Source organism: Pelodiscus sinensis, chromosome 2 (assembly GCF_052426305.1).
Source record: "Pelodiscus sinensis isolate ZL-2025 chromosome 2, ASM5242630v1, whole genome shotgun sequence".
Classification (NCBI taxonomy): domain Eukaryota; kingdom Metazoa; phylum Chordata; order Testudines; family Trionychidae; genus Pelodiscus; species Pelodiscus sinensis.
The window spans coordinates 136,946,851-136,964,860 of NC_143053.1; the positions used below are offsets into that span (position 1 = coordinate 136,946,851).

At 39.4% G+C, this 18,010-nt stretch overlaps 1 protein-coding gene across 4 annotated transcripts in view; it reads left to right on the plus strand.

The window, feature by feature from the left end:
- CTNND2 (catenin delta 2) overlaps positions 1-18,010 on the plus strand; it is a 1,059,017-nt gene that overhangs the window by 329,825 nt on the left and 711,182 nt on the right. Inside the window, exons 1-3 of one of the 4 annotated variants that reach the window (XM_075921467.2) lie at positions 1,305-1,645; positions 9,096-9,193; positions 13,405-13,580. The exons of 2 other annotated variants lie outside the window; for them this stretch is intronic. The gene's annotated coding sequence lies outside the window, so the exon portion shown is untranslated. Of the gene's footprint in view, positions 1-1,304; positions 1,646-9,095; positions 9,194-13,404; positions 13,581-18,010 lie in introns of those variants that run through there. One more of the 4 variants, XM_006120140.5, reaches the window with a different exon arrangement.

Sequence of the window (18,010 nt, forward strand, 5' to 3'; positions counted from 1 at the left end):
TTTGTATGCATTAAAATGTAGTCCAATAGTATCTTTCTCTCACTATTCAGATTATGTATTTGTTAATTATTTAGGATTTGCAGAATCAACCCATTATTTATGAAAAATCCTTACTATCATATTACTCTTATTGATTATAGTGGAACTACTTGTGTAACTAAAGGTTTTCAGCACAGAAAAATACAGTAAGTCATTTTTATAGGAAAATCTAAAATTATTTGATATGAAGTTATCATCCATCATTGACATTATACTTTTCTTATTGGGGAGCCAAAAACACTGTTGAATCCAACAAACAATAATGCAAATAAATAATGCTATTGAGTCAATTGAATTACTGACATGCATAAAGTAAATTTGTGCACATAAACATTTGCAAGGTTGGGATGCTAGAGTTTTAAATACAGAAGGAAAGAAGGCCTTAACCTTTAACCTGCTTTTATCTCTTAACCTCATTTTTTACATTTATAAATGCCTGTATCTAAGTTTGTCAAAGCAAAATTATAATTTTAAACATTTTGAAATATTATATTTTTAAAACATTTTGCAATATAAAATAACTTTATTAAGGTTAAAAGGGAAATGATAGTATATTTATAAAAAGACTTGTTTGTGTTGTGATAGCGTGGAAATGTGTTTTATTATGCATTTTCATTTTCTGTTAACTTCTACAATGTGAATGTCAATCAAATATATTGCCCTTTCATAGTTACAAAAAGCAAAATAAAAATACATAAATGTTAAATTAGTTTTCTATACTGCAAACACGGATGAAAAATTATCATTGGGAAATGGGCACAGGCCAGCAGTTTAGTGTGGCATCTGCTTTGCACTTTTGCCAAAAATGCTTTTTCTTAAATGTTTTTCTCCAAGATTTCAATTTTTAGTCCCATATTTAGGGAGATTATAATGAAATAAAAGTAGAAAACAATGTATTTAAAATGAGTGAAATTTATTTTTTTGCTGGCAAACTGTGGATCTTTGATATCAAAGTAGAAAGGTTTATAAATATAAACTCTGCAGGATTTAAAATGTTTCCGCTGTCTCTGAAATATAGCACAACAAAGCCGAAAGACAGGTTGAATTTATTTTACGATGCTATGGGATATTTATGTTGAGATACAAATAGCTTAAGGGCCAGCTATGAATTAAAAGGAAGAAGGAAGAGAGATTGGAAAACTGTAGAATATGCCAGCTAGGCTAGTGGGAGGGTCCTTTTGTGATGAAATGTTGCATAAATAATGCCAATGGGGGTCTAAATTCACTGTTGCCATGGAGACCTTTGTGCCTGACTGAACTCTATTCTTTTCTGTTTTAAGACTGCAACCACTGGGCTTCTGGTAGCTCTAATGAATATCGTTTTGTTTTATTTTACTGTAAATGCTTGCATGCTGAAGCCAAAAGAAAACAGTGCTGTTTTGGGTTTTCTGAATGTTCAGGATGGTCAACAACATTATCTTTTTAAAATCCTTCAAGTTTCTTTTTTAAGTGATAAAAGGGGAGAAATGACTAGATCTGCCTAAACTACTGCTTTGGAAAGGAGGGAAAACTCTTCCTCTTCAGCTTTGTTGATTAGTCTTGTTTGCCTAGACTTCTTTTTATGGAAGTGATTAAGGAGCATTAATTTACGAAATGTACAACAAAGGTAAAGAGTTAAAACTAAATTAGTTGTTTTGTAAAATTGTGGTTAAAGTTTTAGAAAACTATTTTCCTGAAAGTTAGATTGCTATAATGTGTTCTGGAAAAAAAATACAAGTTTTGCTAAAGTAGAATGCTAGTTGTAGGAGAACAGACTATATGATCACTATGGTCCCTTCTGGCCTTAAAATCTATGATATAATTGCAAATTTAATCTAGTTTTTGTAACTCACTTGGAAGCAATGCTTAAAAATCATAGTAATCAAATATATTTGTTCTATCTGGCTAAGGCCACCACAGTTGGAATACTGTCTAACTAGCTAGTGATTCCTTTTGGGGTGGTGGGGGTGGATTTAAAACTATTTACTGTAATTTTAGAAATTAAAAAAAAAATAGAAAGAAGAACACCAAACATGTTACATTGGATAAAGACTAGTAAGTAATGTTACTTTTTAGAAACGGTATCTTAGTTTATAGAATATTTTCTTGTCTTAACTCAAATAATAAGTATTTATTTGATTATGATTTTGCTTGTTTCAGTCTGTTGAAAGCTAGGTCCTAAATCAGTAACTCCCCAGAGAGATCAGAAAAATTAACTGAATAATCTTTCCAGTGGAATATGTCTTTTCATTATTTGTTATTTTGATCTATGAACCTGTTGCTTTGAGCTTTTATCCTTGAAAACCTTGTTTCTTAATGAGTACTTTATAGTGTATCATAGTAACTTGTTTTCCTGATTCTAAATTATATAGGTGAGAATGACTTGTGAACTTTATATAATTAAACAATGCCTGTAAGCTATTAGCTTTGAAGGTAAATTTTTACTCAAATGATTTAACTCATTTGAAATTACAGTACTTATAGAAAATTAGTGACAACAATGCATGATTATGACCTCATGGATTTCTCTGGTACTGGCAGAAGTCATAAGAAAATATGAGAGCCTGCTCAGCAGATTAAATAATCAAATTGATCCTAAAAGCTTGGTATATCTAAAAATCATACAAACCTGTCAAGTTTTATTCTGAAACTGATTGCTGTACTTTTTTGTTTAATGGCATATCTTCCTGGATGAATTAAAGTGAAATTTTTAACAGTTTATCATGTTTTTCTAATTACTGTCTACAATTAGGGTGTCTTGTGTAGCAAAAAGATAAGGGACAGTTTGATGTGTTTTTCAATGAATTGCTGTCAAATTACTTCTGAGTGAATACATTGCAGGACTATATTACCATAGAATTAATAGTATTTACAAGTACAATGTCTTTTGTCAGATTATATTAATTAGCATATATTCTACAACATCTACTGCAAATAGAACATATCATCTTTTGATATAAACATAACTGTCAAATATGTGGTTATCTTTTGACTAAACTCAAAGACAAAATAGTTCTTAGATCAGTGTAGCTTAGTTGCTTTAATCCCATGCTGAGTGTTTTAATATGTATTCCAGAATATGTGGTATAAAAGATATCTTAATTCAGATTTTCTAGTTCTTAAAAGTACATAAAGTTGTATTAATCTTATTATGATTGGAAAATCTTTTTATCTGAGACAGGCTTAACTGCTGTAATTGAATGCCTTGCTGGGGTTCTGTGTTTTAAAAGCATTGTCCCAGTCAATCCAAAGCTTATAAAACAATTATTTTAGATCTACTAATCAGTTTTATTGTAACCGCAAAGGAGACATTAATCTGATTTTATTAAGAATAGTTAACTTGTGTATCTCATATAAGGAGTTTTCAGTCATTTGCTGAGTATACTTTAAATTACATGTTGGCATGTCACCGCGGATTTTTTCATTGAATTAATACATGAAACATAATTTAGTAATGTTAGTTTCTGAAATGAGAGGCACAAATCATAAATTAAAAAATTGCTAGTTGAGTGAAAAATAAGTGGTTTTTGGGAAGACTTGTGAAATGCACTGTCACTAGTGAAAGTACTTCATGTTATATTTTAACTTATTTTACATTTTTGATTTTGTGACTCAAGTGAGAAAAAATGGTTCAATTAAGTAAGATCACTCATGTGGTCCTGTGCCAGAGGTTCTGTGTGTAATCCTAATGAAACTGAAAAATACAGTAAATACTTTTAACAGGTAGAAAGTTGCTGGTATGTTTTAATTGCATTGATGAGTAGAGGTGCCTAATGGTTCTTTGCATGCATATTTGTCTTTATTCAAACAGCTACACACAGTAACACTTTAAGGACCAAATGTATTCCTTATGTTACTTTACTGATTACTTGGGAGTTGCACCAGGTATCAATTCAGCCATGCGTACACAGAAAGTGTCTATAGGACAAATCCTTGTCTCTTTGAAGTTGATGGCAAAATGCACAAGGTACATCTACAATGTTATACATTGCCATGGCTGGCCCAGGACACCTGCCTGGGGCTCTCAGGACTCGTGCAAAGCTGAAAAATAGCAGCGTAGACATTCAAGCTTGGGCCTGAGGTCTGAGACCCCTCAAGAAGGAAGGGTCTCTGAGCCTGGGCTCCAGTCTGAGTCTAAATGTTTGTGCTGATATTCTTAGTCCCACAGCCTTAGCCAGTTTACCTAAGCTCTGAGACTTGGTGCTACTAGTATGTGATCACAGACAAGAAATACACACAGTGAGTTCAGTTGGACTGGGAGTTTGCCTAAAGTGCATCAGTTGTTCATATTTAATTTAAGGTTCCAGGAAGGATACAGTAACTTAAGCTTTCTTTTAGTTAAATAATCATAATTAAAAATGACAGGATTTATTTGTATTCTGATCCAATTTTTCCGAGAAACCCATTCCTTCACTTTGTAGACTCTTTGGGTACCTGATTGTTAGATGCAGTGTGACTGGGTGGACCACATTCAGTTTATTCCACAGGGGGAAAAAATGTATTCTAACTGTCCATTTTTAAAAAAATGGACCTAGCTCTGTATGCACCTAGAGAGGTGTGCTGAATTGAGACTTCATGCCCATGTAGTACACGCACCCACCCACACATACATATCAGTGTGAAACTGTAGGTAGTGAGACAATGTTTACGTGACGACAGTATAGTAGAGTGCCCTATGCATTTGAATGAGGGATGTTAAAGACTAGTCGATTAGTTGACTATCCGATAAGCATTTGCTTATCGGATAGTCCTTTTAGTCAACTAGTCGATATCCCCACCCTTGCTGCCTCTATTAAATAGAGGCAGCAAAGGGAGGGGGAGGGGTTCTTCAAAGTGGCAGCGTCGCACAGTGGTGCTATTGCTTTGAAACCCCAAGGCAGCTGCTGCACAGCTGATTCACGGATCAGCTGTGCGGTGGGCTGCCCCTTTAAAATGCCACTTCTGCGCGATTCAAAGGGGCAGCCCTGGAGCCCGGGGGCAGCTGGGGACTCCCCAACTGATCCTGGGCTCCCCGCAGCATTTCCCCAGAACCCAGGATCTGCTGGGAAGTCCCCAGCTGACCTCTGGTTCTGGGGAAGTGCCACGTGGAACCTGGGAGTCCCCTGCTGACCCTGGGATTCTAGCAGCATGCAGCATAGCATAGAGCCCGGGGCTAGCAGGGGACTGTGCAGCATCTGCTCCTTTAAAATGCCACCTCCGCACATTTCAAAGGAGCAGCTGCCGTGTTGCCTGGGGCCACCTGGGGATTCCCAGCTGACCCAGGCTCCCTGCGGCATTTCCCCAGAACCCGGGATCAGATGGGGAGTCCAGGAAAGTGCCGCACGGTGCTGTGTGGAACCCGGGGTCAGCTAGGTACGCCCCAACTAACCCTGGGCCCCTAGTGGCATGCAGCATAATATAGAGCCCGGAGTCAGAGGACGACTGTGAGTCCCCTGTTGACCCTGTGCTCCATTGCTTTGAAATGCACAAGAGCCCCCACTGGAGACTCTTGTGAATTTCAAAGCAGGCACTCACGTGCAGCCCAGAGTCAGTGGGACTTCCCGCTGGCTCCGGGCTGTACTGGAGGTCCACATTCCTCCACATTCCTCCTGCTGGGGCTCTTGTACATTTCAAAGGAGGAATGAGGAAGTGCCTATCAACTAGTCGACTAGTCCATGGAAATTCCATCAACTAGTTGACTAGTCAATTAACCCATTCAAATTTAACTTCCTTACTTTGAATACCTAGAGTATATAATCTACGTAGCTCTCTACATGCCCAAACAGTACCTTCCATGTTGACACTGTTTTTAGTAATTGTGGTGTCCTGCTGCCTTCTCTGCCAGAACCTTTCCCCAATGTCTTACCCCTGCCAGAGCCTTTGCTCACTGCAGAGAAAGGCTGTGCAGAGTGGAGCTGCTGCTAGAGCCTTTGACTGCAGCATGTAGCTACACAATACAGTAATAGGTGTGGATACAGTCTGACTTTCACTGTGGCTGGTAGCTGCATGTGTAGTGCCTGTACTCTGCATGGTGCCATAATATAGACCTAGGTTTAGACTGCAAGACTGGGGTTTTTCTGCTTGGAAAAGAAACAGCTAAAGGGGGATATGATTAAAGTGTATAAAATCGTGAGTAGATAAATTTATAGAGGATAGGTTCATGAATGGCTATTAGCCAAGATGGGCAGAGATGGTATTTCTAGTCATTGTCAGAAACTGGGAATGGGCAATAGAGGATGGATGGATGGATCACATGATGATCACCTGTTCTGTTCATTCTCTCTGGGGCGACTGACGTTGGCCACTGTTGGAAGAGAGGATACTGGGCTAGATGGACTTCTGTAGTCTGATCCATTATGGCCATTCTTTTGTTCTTAGATTGTAAATTATTCAGGGCAGGGACTTTTTAATGTGTTTTTATATGGTGCTGAGGACTATACAAAGTCCTTCAATAGTAACCTTATACATTTACAAGTATTTGGATTTTACTGTTGTTCAGAACCTCTCTGAATAGTAGTAAGCCCTAAAGTGGATGATAGATTTTAAAACATCTAGATATGTATGCATGTGTGTATCGCGCTAGAGGAGATAGGTGACTATCCAGATATGAGGAAACTTACTCCACTCCAGTGTGTGGCATGTCTTTCAGTAATTGTCACGCTCAGATTTGGGGCTAGTAGATAACATGTATAGTTGTTTGTTTGGTGGTTGGTTTTTTGTGGGTTTTTTTGTAGATGTGGAATTGCCACATAAGATGAGTGTCAGAGGTTGTATAATGTTTCATATCAAATATTTATTTTTTGAAAAGTGCAGGCATGTTGGGAAGGTTCTGTGATGTCTTAGAAATATTTCCTTCTACCTATCACTTATGCTGGAGACATAAGAATGGCCATACTGGGTCAGACCAAAGGTCTATCTAGCTTAGTATCCTCTCTTCCAACAGTGGCCAATGCTGGGTGCCCCAGAGAGAATGAACATAACAGGTGATCATCATGTGATCCATTCATCCTCTATTGACCATTCCCAGCTTCTGACAAATAGAGACTAGAAACATCATCTCTACCTATCCTGGCTAACAGCCATTCATGGATCTAACCTCCAATAGCCACTTATGGGCCTAACCTATATGTATTGATCTAGTTCTTTCTTGAACCCTGTCTTCACAACCTACTCTGTCAAGGAGTTTATAGGCTGACCATGCAATGTGTGAAGAAAAGCTTCCTTTTGTTTGTTTTAAACTATTAATTTCATTTGGTGACACCTAATTCTTATATTGTGGAAACAAGTAAATAACTTTTCCTTATTCATTTTTTTCACACCAGTCATGATTGTATAGAACTGTCCACAATGACTCCATGATGTTTCTCTTGAATAGCTATAGCCAAATTAGTCCCCATCATATTGTATGTATAGTTAGGTTTATTTTTTCCCATGTACATTACTTTACATTTATCAACATTAAAATTCATTTGCTTTTTTGGTGCCCAATCACCTAGTTTTGTGAGATCCTTTTGAATCTCTTCACAGTAGGGATGTTAAATATAGTTTAATCAATTAGTTGGTGAATTTTCCATTGACTAGTCAATTAATTGATAAGCAGGGGCCATAGTGCGATTAGCTCTCAGTCCTAGCAGCTAACCCTGCTGCAGCTTTGCCTTTTAACTGTATTAAGAGCTGGCTTCCCCCAGAACTGGCTCCTTCTCTCCCCCTTGCCGCTTCTGCTAGAGATAGCAAGGGGGTGGAAAGTGACTAGACAAGGAACTACTTGACTATCCGATAAGTCACTTACATCCCTCCTTCACTGTCTGCTTTGGTCTTTACTATCTTGAGCATTTCGGTATCATCTGCAAATTTTGCCACCTCACTGTTTACCCCTTTCTCCAATAGAGTAATAAGGCATGACTCCCTTTACAGAAACCATGTTGACTTTTCCCCAAGACCTGACCATGAAGAGTCAGGGAAGAATCCAGACTTTATTTTCATCCTGCTGCAGAGCCAGGGAGTATGATTAGCTCTATGAGCTATTCTGACATGGTTCAAAATCTTTTTATGTACCTTACTGTCATGTCTTAAGGCCAGATCCTAGTGAGGAAAATAGAAAGGAGCATAAATTCTTTCAAATTAAGTGTAAAACTATAAGAAGAAAAGCCAAAAAGGAGTTTGAAGAACAACTAGCCAAAAACTCAAAAATTAATAGCAAAATGTTTATGTGAATCAGAAGCAGGAAGCCTGCTAAACAAGCAGGGGGTCACTGGATAATCGAGATGCCAAAGGAACACTCAAAGATGATAAGGTCATTGCGGAGAAACCAAATGAATTCTTGCTTTGGTCTTCACAGCTGTGAATTTTAGTGAAATTCCCAAACCTGAGCCAGTCTTTTTAGGTGACAAATTTGACGAATTGTCGCAGACTGAGGTGTCATTAGGTGAGGGTTTGGAACCAATTGATAAACTTAATAGTAACAAGTCACCGGGACCAGATGGCAGTCACCCAAGAGTTCTGAAAAAACTGAAATGTGAAATTACGGAAATGTGGTTTGTAACTCATTCTTTCAATACCTACTGCTCATGATCTCATGGGGTGTTTCACCTTCCTAAACCATGGGATGCTGTTCTGAGTTGGACTACTGAGTAGAAATAGGGCCCACCTGACAAGGAAGGGGAGCAGTGTCTTCAGATGTAGAGTGGTTAATCTAGTGAAGTGGCTTTAAACTAGCCTCAACAAGAAGCAGGAGACCAAAAGCCCACAAATGAAGTCTGAAACACGTATACATGGGTAAAAGATAAGAATCTGGGGGGAAACGTGGGCAGTCCATTATCAGGGAGAAAAGAGAGACAAGGAAATATAGAGGAAAAATCTATTGAACATCATAGATGTCTGTATTCTAATGCAAAAAGTATGAAGAATAAACAGGAAGAAGTGGATATACTAATGAATAATGACAATTATGACATAATTTGCATTACAGAGATTTGGTGGGATAATTCTGCAGCACACTGAAATTTTGGTGGCATAGTAAAAATTTGAAGTTTTTATTGACTCAGAAAAGAAAAAGAATTACACATTAATACAGTAGCCATGTTTAATTCTGCTTTCAGGGAACTGCAACATTTTGTGTTCATAATGCACAACTTCAATTCAGCCTTTGAGGAAAGTTAGATGGTCTTGAAAACCTGGGCCTTGGGCAAGTAGGAAGGTATGCAAAGTACTTTTTTAATTGGGGGCTAAGCATGTTAATTGGATGTTTCTGCTTGATCAGCGGATAAATAGATAACTTTGTAACATAATAATTTAAATCTTAACAGTCTTTTCAGAGGTATTAGGCAGTTTTCACTATTCTTTATTGCTATCACTAACTCTGGCAGATATCACAACATTTCTTTTCACTTATCTAGCATTTGGAAGGTTTTCTTTGCAGTTCCGATAGCCAGACACATTTTGTTTAATTGAAAGCTTAGATTCTTATGTAGAATTCTGCAGCAATCAGTGGGTTCTGTGGGAAATTAAGTTGTGTTTGTGGAATCAAGAACGTCATATTTATTATAAACGTCCTTGGCAGACCACACAAGTATTGCATAAAGCCAGTTACTATCTAGGTTTGGAGTAAATGCTAGATGTAGAATGTTCGGGGTGTGCGTTTCCTGTCTAGGATATGGAATAGGTCTGCTTTTGTATTTGCACACCAATTCTTCAGCCCCAATACATACCTATATCTTGTTCTGCAGCAGCAGCAATAGCTCAGGTGAGCAAGTGGTACTCAACATAGTCTAGCATGCAGAGTAGCTGTATTGTAACTGAACAGCCTGCTTGGATAGAGGGAGCAAGGTGCATTTGTTAGCTAACAATTTGAGGATTCTGGATATGTAGGTTATACCCCTTGTTCTGTACTTACTCACTTTTGTTACTCCAGATCACACCTTTTTGTGCCATGGTATCTTCCTTTCCAAATGGACATAGTATGCAGACTTGCTTGGTTAAGATTCCTTTTCATCACATTTCCTGCCAATGTCTTCTCATCTTGATACACCCCAACTTCAGGCTCCTGGTCCCCTAGGAACTCCTATAAAATTATACTTCCCTCTCTTGTTGCGTACAAGAGCACATGGAAGTGCAAAGGAGGGGGCGCTGGAGTTTCACTAATTCTTCTGAGAAGAGAGAGGGGTTATGGGCTGCTTCTTTCTGTGAAGAAACTCACAGTCTACTGCTATTGACAGGGAGAAAGGCCTAAAGCCTCACCCAGAGAATTTTGTCTTAAGCTAGTGGCAGGAAAGGCTTCCCCTGTGACTACTGCCAACACTTGGAGAAGGATGACTCATACCCAAAGCGAAGTTAGGAAGGAGGTCACTCAGATAACTCAGTAAGAGAAGGCTGGTTATGTTGAGGTTGACCCATCCTTGATGATAATTTATTTGTATTACTAGAGTGCGTAGGAGCTCTAGCCATGAACCAGGACCCCATTGTGCCAGTCTGTGTACAAACACTGAGCAAAGAGGTAGCTCCTGCCCAAAGCCGCTTATAATCTCAGTGTAAGACAAGAATAGAGATGTAGCCATGTTAGGGTACGTCTAGACTACATGCCTCTGTCGCCAGAGGCATGTAGATTAGGCTACCAGGCATAGGAAAATGAAGCGGCGATTTAAATAATCGCCGCTTCATTTAAATTTACATGGCTGCCGCGCTGAGCCGACAAACAGCTGATCAGCTGTTTGTCGGCTCAGCGCTGTAGTCTGGACGCACGGCTGTCGACATCAAAGTCATTTGTCGACCACCCAGGTAAACCTCATCCCAGGAGGCATACCTGGGTGATCGACAAATGCCTTTGATGTCGACACTCGCGCATCCAGACTACTGTGCTGAGCCGACAAACAGCTGATCAGCTGTTTGTTGGCTCAGCGCAGCAGCCATGTAAATTTAAATGAAGCGGCGATTATTTAAATCGCCACTTCATTTTCCTATGCCTGTTAGCCTAATCTACATGCCTCTGACGACAGAGGCATGTAGTCTAGATGTACCCTCAGTCTGGTCTTGCTGAAACAAAAGACAGAACTATGTAGCACTGTAAAGACTAACAAGATGGTGTATTAGGTAACGAGCTTTCGTAATCTGAGGAAGTGAGTCTGGCCCACGAAAGCTCATCACCTAATACACCATCTTGTTAGTCTTTAAAGTGCTGCATTGTCCTGTCTTTTGTTTCTGTAAGACAAGAGACAGTATATCATCATAGGCAAATGGTGGTATACAAGAAAACAATGAAACTGTTCTGATCAATATGACAGGCAGAATGCTCTCAACAAGAGCATAACTGTTCATTATTTTGTAACTGTCATGAGATGTGATTTGAAAGCAGATAATGAAGTTGTTTTGTGAATGTTTATAGGGAGTGTCTTCCAAGCATGAGGGCAGCAGGGACTTCAGCTTGTTTCAAAAATGTTTAATGGACATCTCTTTTTAGTAATATCTGCATAACTGTATCAACCTAAAAATGCAAATAACACAAAAATGAAGCGATTGCATTACATTTTGCTCCTTTTCTCATTTTTTTATGCTTCACCTTAGTAATATCCTCCATCCAGCATGAACCCCTCCATGACCTTCATCTTCCAAGCTGTATGAACTGGTCAGGACATGTTCTGTTGGCCTTATGGCACTGATAACAAGGAATTCTGCCTATTGCAAACTAAACACAAAACCTTTAAAAATCTAGCTATACAGGAGATAGTTAAGTGCTCTTAAATGGAGAGCTCTGTCAATATCTTTGGCAAATTATTTCCCTTCCTTCATGACTACTTTGCTAAATAATTCCTTATTCTGCAGCTACTCAGGTGGTGGACTTAAATTCTTTTTTGACTCTGCTGTTGTTCATGGCTTGGTTTTGGGTCTCCCTTTGAATGGGCAAGCTAGAAAACTGAACAACCAAAGTTACCTGATAAAGATGTATGCTTATATAACCTTGCTTCTCCATGTTAGTGTTTTAACTGGGAGAAAATTGTTCTCTATTTGAGTAGCTGTGGCATTTCCTTCATTCCCCAGTGAACACTGACTAACCATTCAAAAGGCAATCTTTCATCTGTACTTTCTCTTTAACTCTCTGTGACATTCAAAACCATCAGCTTATGAGAGCCTAGTAACCTTGGGACATAATCCTTTTAAAATAAAGTCCCACCTGACTGATATTGGGCTATATAGAAAAGAACTTGCCTTCCCAGTCCACCAACATAGCTCCCATGAGTTCAGTTATCAGGCCATCAGGGGAGGAGGGCAAGGATGATAGACCTACTATGGAAATCCATGGCAACTAGGGAGTATCTGTGGCTGCTCAGTTAAAGAGGTTCTCTCCGGTGAGTTATTTCTGAAGTTGTTTTCTCTTTGTTTTCCAACTCAGTGTGTGTGATGCAATAAAATCTAGGATCAGATTCTCAAATGATGAAAATGGTTGTAGTTCTGCTGAGTGCAACTAATCCATATTGTATGAGAATCTAACATATATGTAATTTCATCTTGATTTCTATTCTGATTCATCCATACATTCACAACTGCAGAAAGAGCCTATTTGAGCTTAAAGAATTTACTAACAGTATTAGGCCTGTGCTGAAACAGGGATACTTCTTGTTACTGCTTGGAAAGGAGATTGATTTTGTTTTGGATGGAAACATTCTACTGCTTTAAATCATTGCACATTTTGTAAAAGTAAACCAAGTACTGACATGTTTTGCAGAGGAGGTGAAACTGTACCAGTTATAGCTACATAGATCGCACTCAAAGTCATTCACATCAAACTGATATGATTAAAAGAAAAAAATGTTTTTTTGCAGATAAAGTAGGCAAGTCCTTAGGCTTTCATAAATAAATACTAAAAAACATTTAACTGATTCTAAAGCAAGCTGGTAACATTTTGTTCCTTCTTAAACAGTCATGAGATTTGACTTCACATTGGAAAGACATGCTAGTATATATTATGGGGCTTCACATGTTGGAGTTGATAAGTTGTCCCCTCACCTTTATTTTAACACACACACAAATATTTTTCTACAATCATCTGTTTGTCCTACCCTAGATGAATAAGTTGTTCTCTACATTATTCACTGAATAAAAATATGAATTACATTTTTAAAAATACAGTGGTTTCATTTGAATATAATTGTTCATATAATGAAACTAATACCACACATGATTATTTATTGAGTAACTTCTACATTAATCATACTTTCTTTCTCCATGAATTTCTTCTGCTTCAGTTCATTTTAAGACTTTATGCTCTGGTAATGTTAATCAGAATTAATAGAGGTACTGTGTGAAAGGGTGTGTATTCACCACTGAAATGTTAAATTAAATGAAATTTTAGTTGCACAAGCTAAAAACAATCGAAAGATAATGGAATACAGATTTACCCTTTACTTTTCCTTGTAGGAGTTTAGTGCTTGGTACATCCTCATGTGCACTTCTGACACAGTCCCACATGACATTCTGAGACGCTGGAGAAATGCAGGATTGACAGAACTACCATGGAGTGGATACATAACTGGTTAACAACTGTAAACAAAGAGTAACTATTAATGGACTGTCAGAATGGAAGAAAGCCTTAGGTGGGGTTCCACAGAGATCCATTCTAGGTCTCATGATTAACATCATTATTAATTACCTAGGTGTAGGAATGGAGAGTATACTAACTATATTTACAAATGACAAAAGCTGGGAGAGGAGAGGTTGCTTATACTTTGGAGGATAGAGCTAAAATTCAGAAGAATTTTGATAAATTGGTGAACTGGGCTATGCTCAACAAAATGAAATTAAAAGAAGACAATTGTAAGGAAGCAAAACCAAATGCATAAACACAGAATTCGGGGGAATAGAGGGGAGAAAGTGATAGAGGTGACTTGTTTGGCAGCAGCACTGTTGAGGAGGATCTAGGCATTGTAGTGGATCACAACCTCAACATAGGTCACCAATGTGATACTGTTGCAGAGGAAGCAAATACAATATTAGGTTGCATTAACAGTGGCATAGCATGCAAATCTTGGGAGGTAATAATCAATGTTTCCTCTAATCTTTTATATCCATGTGTGGAATAATATTTTTAAGTGCACCAAGGCATGTATGAATGAAGAAATAAAAAACCTGCTGGTGTGTACTCTGCTAATCATCTGGGCAGCATTTGAATCTCTCTTGAGTGGCCACACATATGCTAGCTTACAGGGAACATTGGTGATAGTACTGTTCTGCTCAGAACTAGTTGGGCCTTAGCTAGAGCTGTGTATCCAGTTTGTCACCAATGTATAGAAAGGACATGAGAAACTGGAAAGGATACAGAGGTGAGCAACAATGATTAAAGAGATGGAATGCAAGCCATATAAGCAAAGGTTGAAGGAACTAGGTATGCTTAGTTTGGAAAAAAGGAGATTAAGGGGAGGAGGGACATGATCATGGTCTTGCAAATATTTGAAAAGCTGCCATGAAAGAGAGGGGGGATATATCTTCTCTCTTGCGGCAGAAAGTAGGACAAGAAGCAATAGGTTGAAATTACAGCATAACAGATTTAGATGAAATCTCAGAAAAAACATCCTAACTGAAAGAACAGTAGGACAACAATGGAACAGACTATTTAGAGAAGTTGTGGAAGATGCTTCCTGCAGATTTTAAAAAGGAGGCTTGACAGCTGTCTTATATGGATTAGATACAACACATTCTGCATCTTGGTGGGCAGGGGCAGAAGACTAGATGATTGTGGTAGTCCCTTCTAACTCTATGGTTCTATAACATGTTTTATTGATGTGCTGAAAAAAAAAATTTTTCAGGGGCTATTGTAAAATTTTTGTTTCACAGTTTAAAATATTTTCACTTTTTAGCTGTGTAGTTTTCACTTTGGAACACCTATATATGTTCCACGTGTTATTTGCCAAGATATAGTTAGTGATGTACTATTTTAATATTGTATATTAAATTTGGTGTTTTGTCAGATATTTCCCCCCTCATTTGTGTTTATGCTATGCACATACTTACACACATGCATGCGCATAAACTGGAAACAATTATATTGAGATAAGCTCTGAGTTTACATAGTAATGTTAACTTGAATACTTATAAAATTGTGATGCTTATCTAACATTTGCTTCTACCTTCATTACACATCTTCAGTCTTTGAAGAATGCCACTCTACAGAACAGCATTCCTAACAAGCCAAGTATTTTACTGTTTTTTAAATTGATAAAACGTTACATGACAAACTATAATAAAATATGTGCAGCACAAAATAAATGTTTTCTTTCTGCTATACATTGCCAGTAATATCTAGTAAATGTCAATCTCAGAAATTACAGTAAATTTAAGCTATATCGGTTATGTCTGTAACACCCTGTTCCCATGTTCACCACTTTTATATGGTTACAATATATTTTGCAAATAGTACACCTTATGAGGTATTGTTTAAAAACTCAGTCTGCGGAACATCATTGCATTGTTATGTGTTTAACAACACTACATGTGAAACTGACATTTTACTGAGTAATATTAATAAAGTGTGTTATGATTCTAGGGAACACCAACAGTTTAGGTCCTCAGCCTAATTCAAACTAAGCTAATTCGAACTAGTGCATCTAGACCTAAAAACTAGTTTGAATTAGCATTTTCCTAATTCGAACTAGCATGTCCACATTGAGTGAACCCTGAACCGAGGTTAAGGATGGCCGGAAGCAGTGCCGGCAGGGCATAAGATTAGTACTTAGAGTGTGGAGATGCTGTCTCAGGCTAGCCGAAGGCTGTGCTTAAAGGGACCCGACCCCACCCCGGACAGACAGTTCTCAGGGTTCCCTGCTCACTTGTCTAACTCGATGAGGGACAACAAAGCAGTCCTGTCTTGGAGTGCCCTGAATGCCCACACTCGGCACATCACAGCACTCGGCCATCAGCCCGGCTGCACTTGCCGCAGGCTGCCATCCAGGGCGGGAGGGTCAATCAGAGGGGCTGCAGGAGAGCTTCCACCCTGAGGAGCCCGCAGTCCTCATTGGGGGCTTGTACCCGATTCCTCCCTCACCTCCTTCCACTTACCCCACCCTAGCCCCCCTTCCTGATGTAAAAAATAAAGGACACGTGTGGTCAAAAATAGAAATTCTCTTTATTTAACAAAATTGGGGGGGGGGGATTAACCTCTGGGGAGACTGGGAAAAGGAGGTGGGAGAGGGGAAGAGAGAGGGTGGGAGAGGGGAGGGCAACTAAAATGATCAGGGATTTGGAACAGGTCCCATATGAAGAGAGGCTAAAGAGACTGGGACTTTTCAGCTTAGAAAAGAGGAGACTGAGGGGGGATATGATAGAGGTCTATAAAAGCATGAGTGGTGTGGAGAGGGTGCATAAAGAAAAGTTCTTCATTAGTTCCCATAATAGAAGGACTAGAGGACACCAAATGAAATGAATGGGTAGCAGGATTCAAACTAATAACAGAAAGTTCTTCATCACAAAGCAAATAGTCAACCTGTGGAACTCCTTGCTGCAGGAGGCTGTGAAGGCTAGAACTAGAACAGAGTTTAAAGAGAAGTTAGATAAATTCATGGAGGTTGGGTTCATGGAGTGGTATTAGCCAGGGGGTAGAAATGGTGTCCCTGGCCTCTGCTTGTGGAAGGCTGGAGATGGATGGCACAAGACAAATGGCTTGGTGATTGTCTTCGGTCCATCCCCTCCAGGGTACCTAGTGTTGGCCGCTGTCGGCAGACAGGCTACTGGGCTAGATGGATCTTTGGTCTGACCCAGTACGGCCATTCTTATGTTTTTATGTTCTAATATCAGGGCTCAGGGTCGGGGTCTCACTCGACCACCTTGATTTTCATGCAAATCTGCTCCTGGGTGGCCAGGTTGGCAGCTATCCTGCCCTAGACGGCCACTTTCCTGTGCCTAGTGTGGAGGTGGAGGTCGTGGACGTTAGAGGCTTCCCCCCAAACCTCGATGAGGTCCACGATGTCCGCACTAGACCAGGTGGGCGCTCGCCTCTTGCGACCCCTGGCAGGCTCCCGGGAGCCACCAGCCTGGTCCTGGGAAGAGGCGGAGGGCTGGGTGGCAGCGGGTGGCTGGCTTGTGCCGTGCCAGGTGCAGGGTCTGCTGGCTGGGTGCTGGCAGGCTTGCACCTGGCACGGGCACCATAGCCAGACCGTGCCCCTTTAAGGGCTCCGGGGCCAGGAGGGGGGCAGACAAGTTTCCCTGGTGGTGCCCAGAGTGGCCACCAGGGCAAGCTGGGGAGGGCTAGCTTCCCACTAGTTCGAATTAAGTGGCTACACAGCCCTTAATTCAAACTACTTAATTCGAACTAGGCGTTAGTCCTCGTGGAATGAGGTTTTCCTAGTTGGAATTAAGCGCTCCGCTAGTTCGAATTAAGTTCGAACTAGCGGTTTGCCTGTGTAGCACCTATCAAAGTTCATTCGAACTAACATCTGTTAGTTCGAATTAACTTTGTAGTGTAGACATACCCTTAGCTACTTAAAAACAAGTAGTCCTGTGGCACCTTAGAGACTAACAAATATATAGATAGCCCAGGAAAGTTTGTGATTTTATATATAAAATAAATATATATACTTGTTTTTATAGTTACAGACTAACACGGCTACCCCTCTGAGACTGTTAACTACTTAATCAGAGTTTCACCCATCAGCGGAGTTGTAAACAAGAAATGTATAGTTCTCCTGAAATATGGATGGCAGCTCATGTGCACCATGGAATAGGCTGACCCAATGACCCAGTAATCACTTTTGCAGCACAAAGATGCTAAAAAGGGGATGATGCTTTTAGACACTTCTCTTTCCTCATTTATATTAATGGCAGCAAGACTGTTTGAAAGACAAATGATCATAATCGATCTGAGGGGGGGTGGGAGGGTGTTAGTCCTAACTGCAAGGCTTTCCAGATGGCATGAACTGCTGAAAGTTTTGGGATGAGATGCACCTTTTTGCTTGTACATCTTTTTGAGGTTGGTAAAGCTTAGGAATTAGGATGCATTTTTTATCTTTAATTTGTTTGGTAACCAATTCTGACT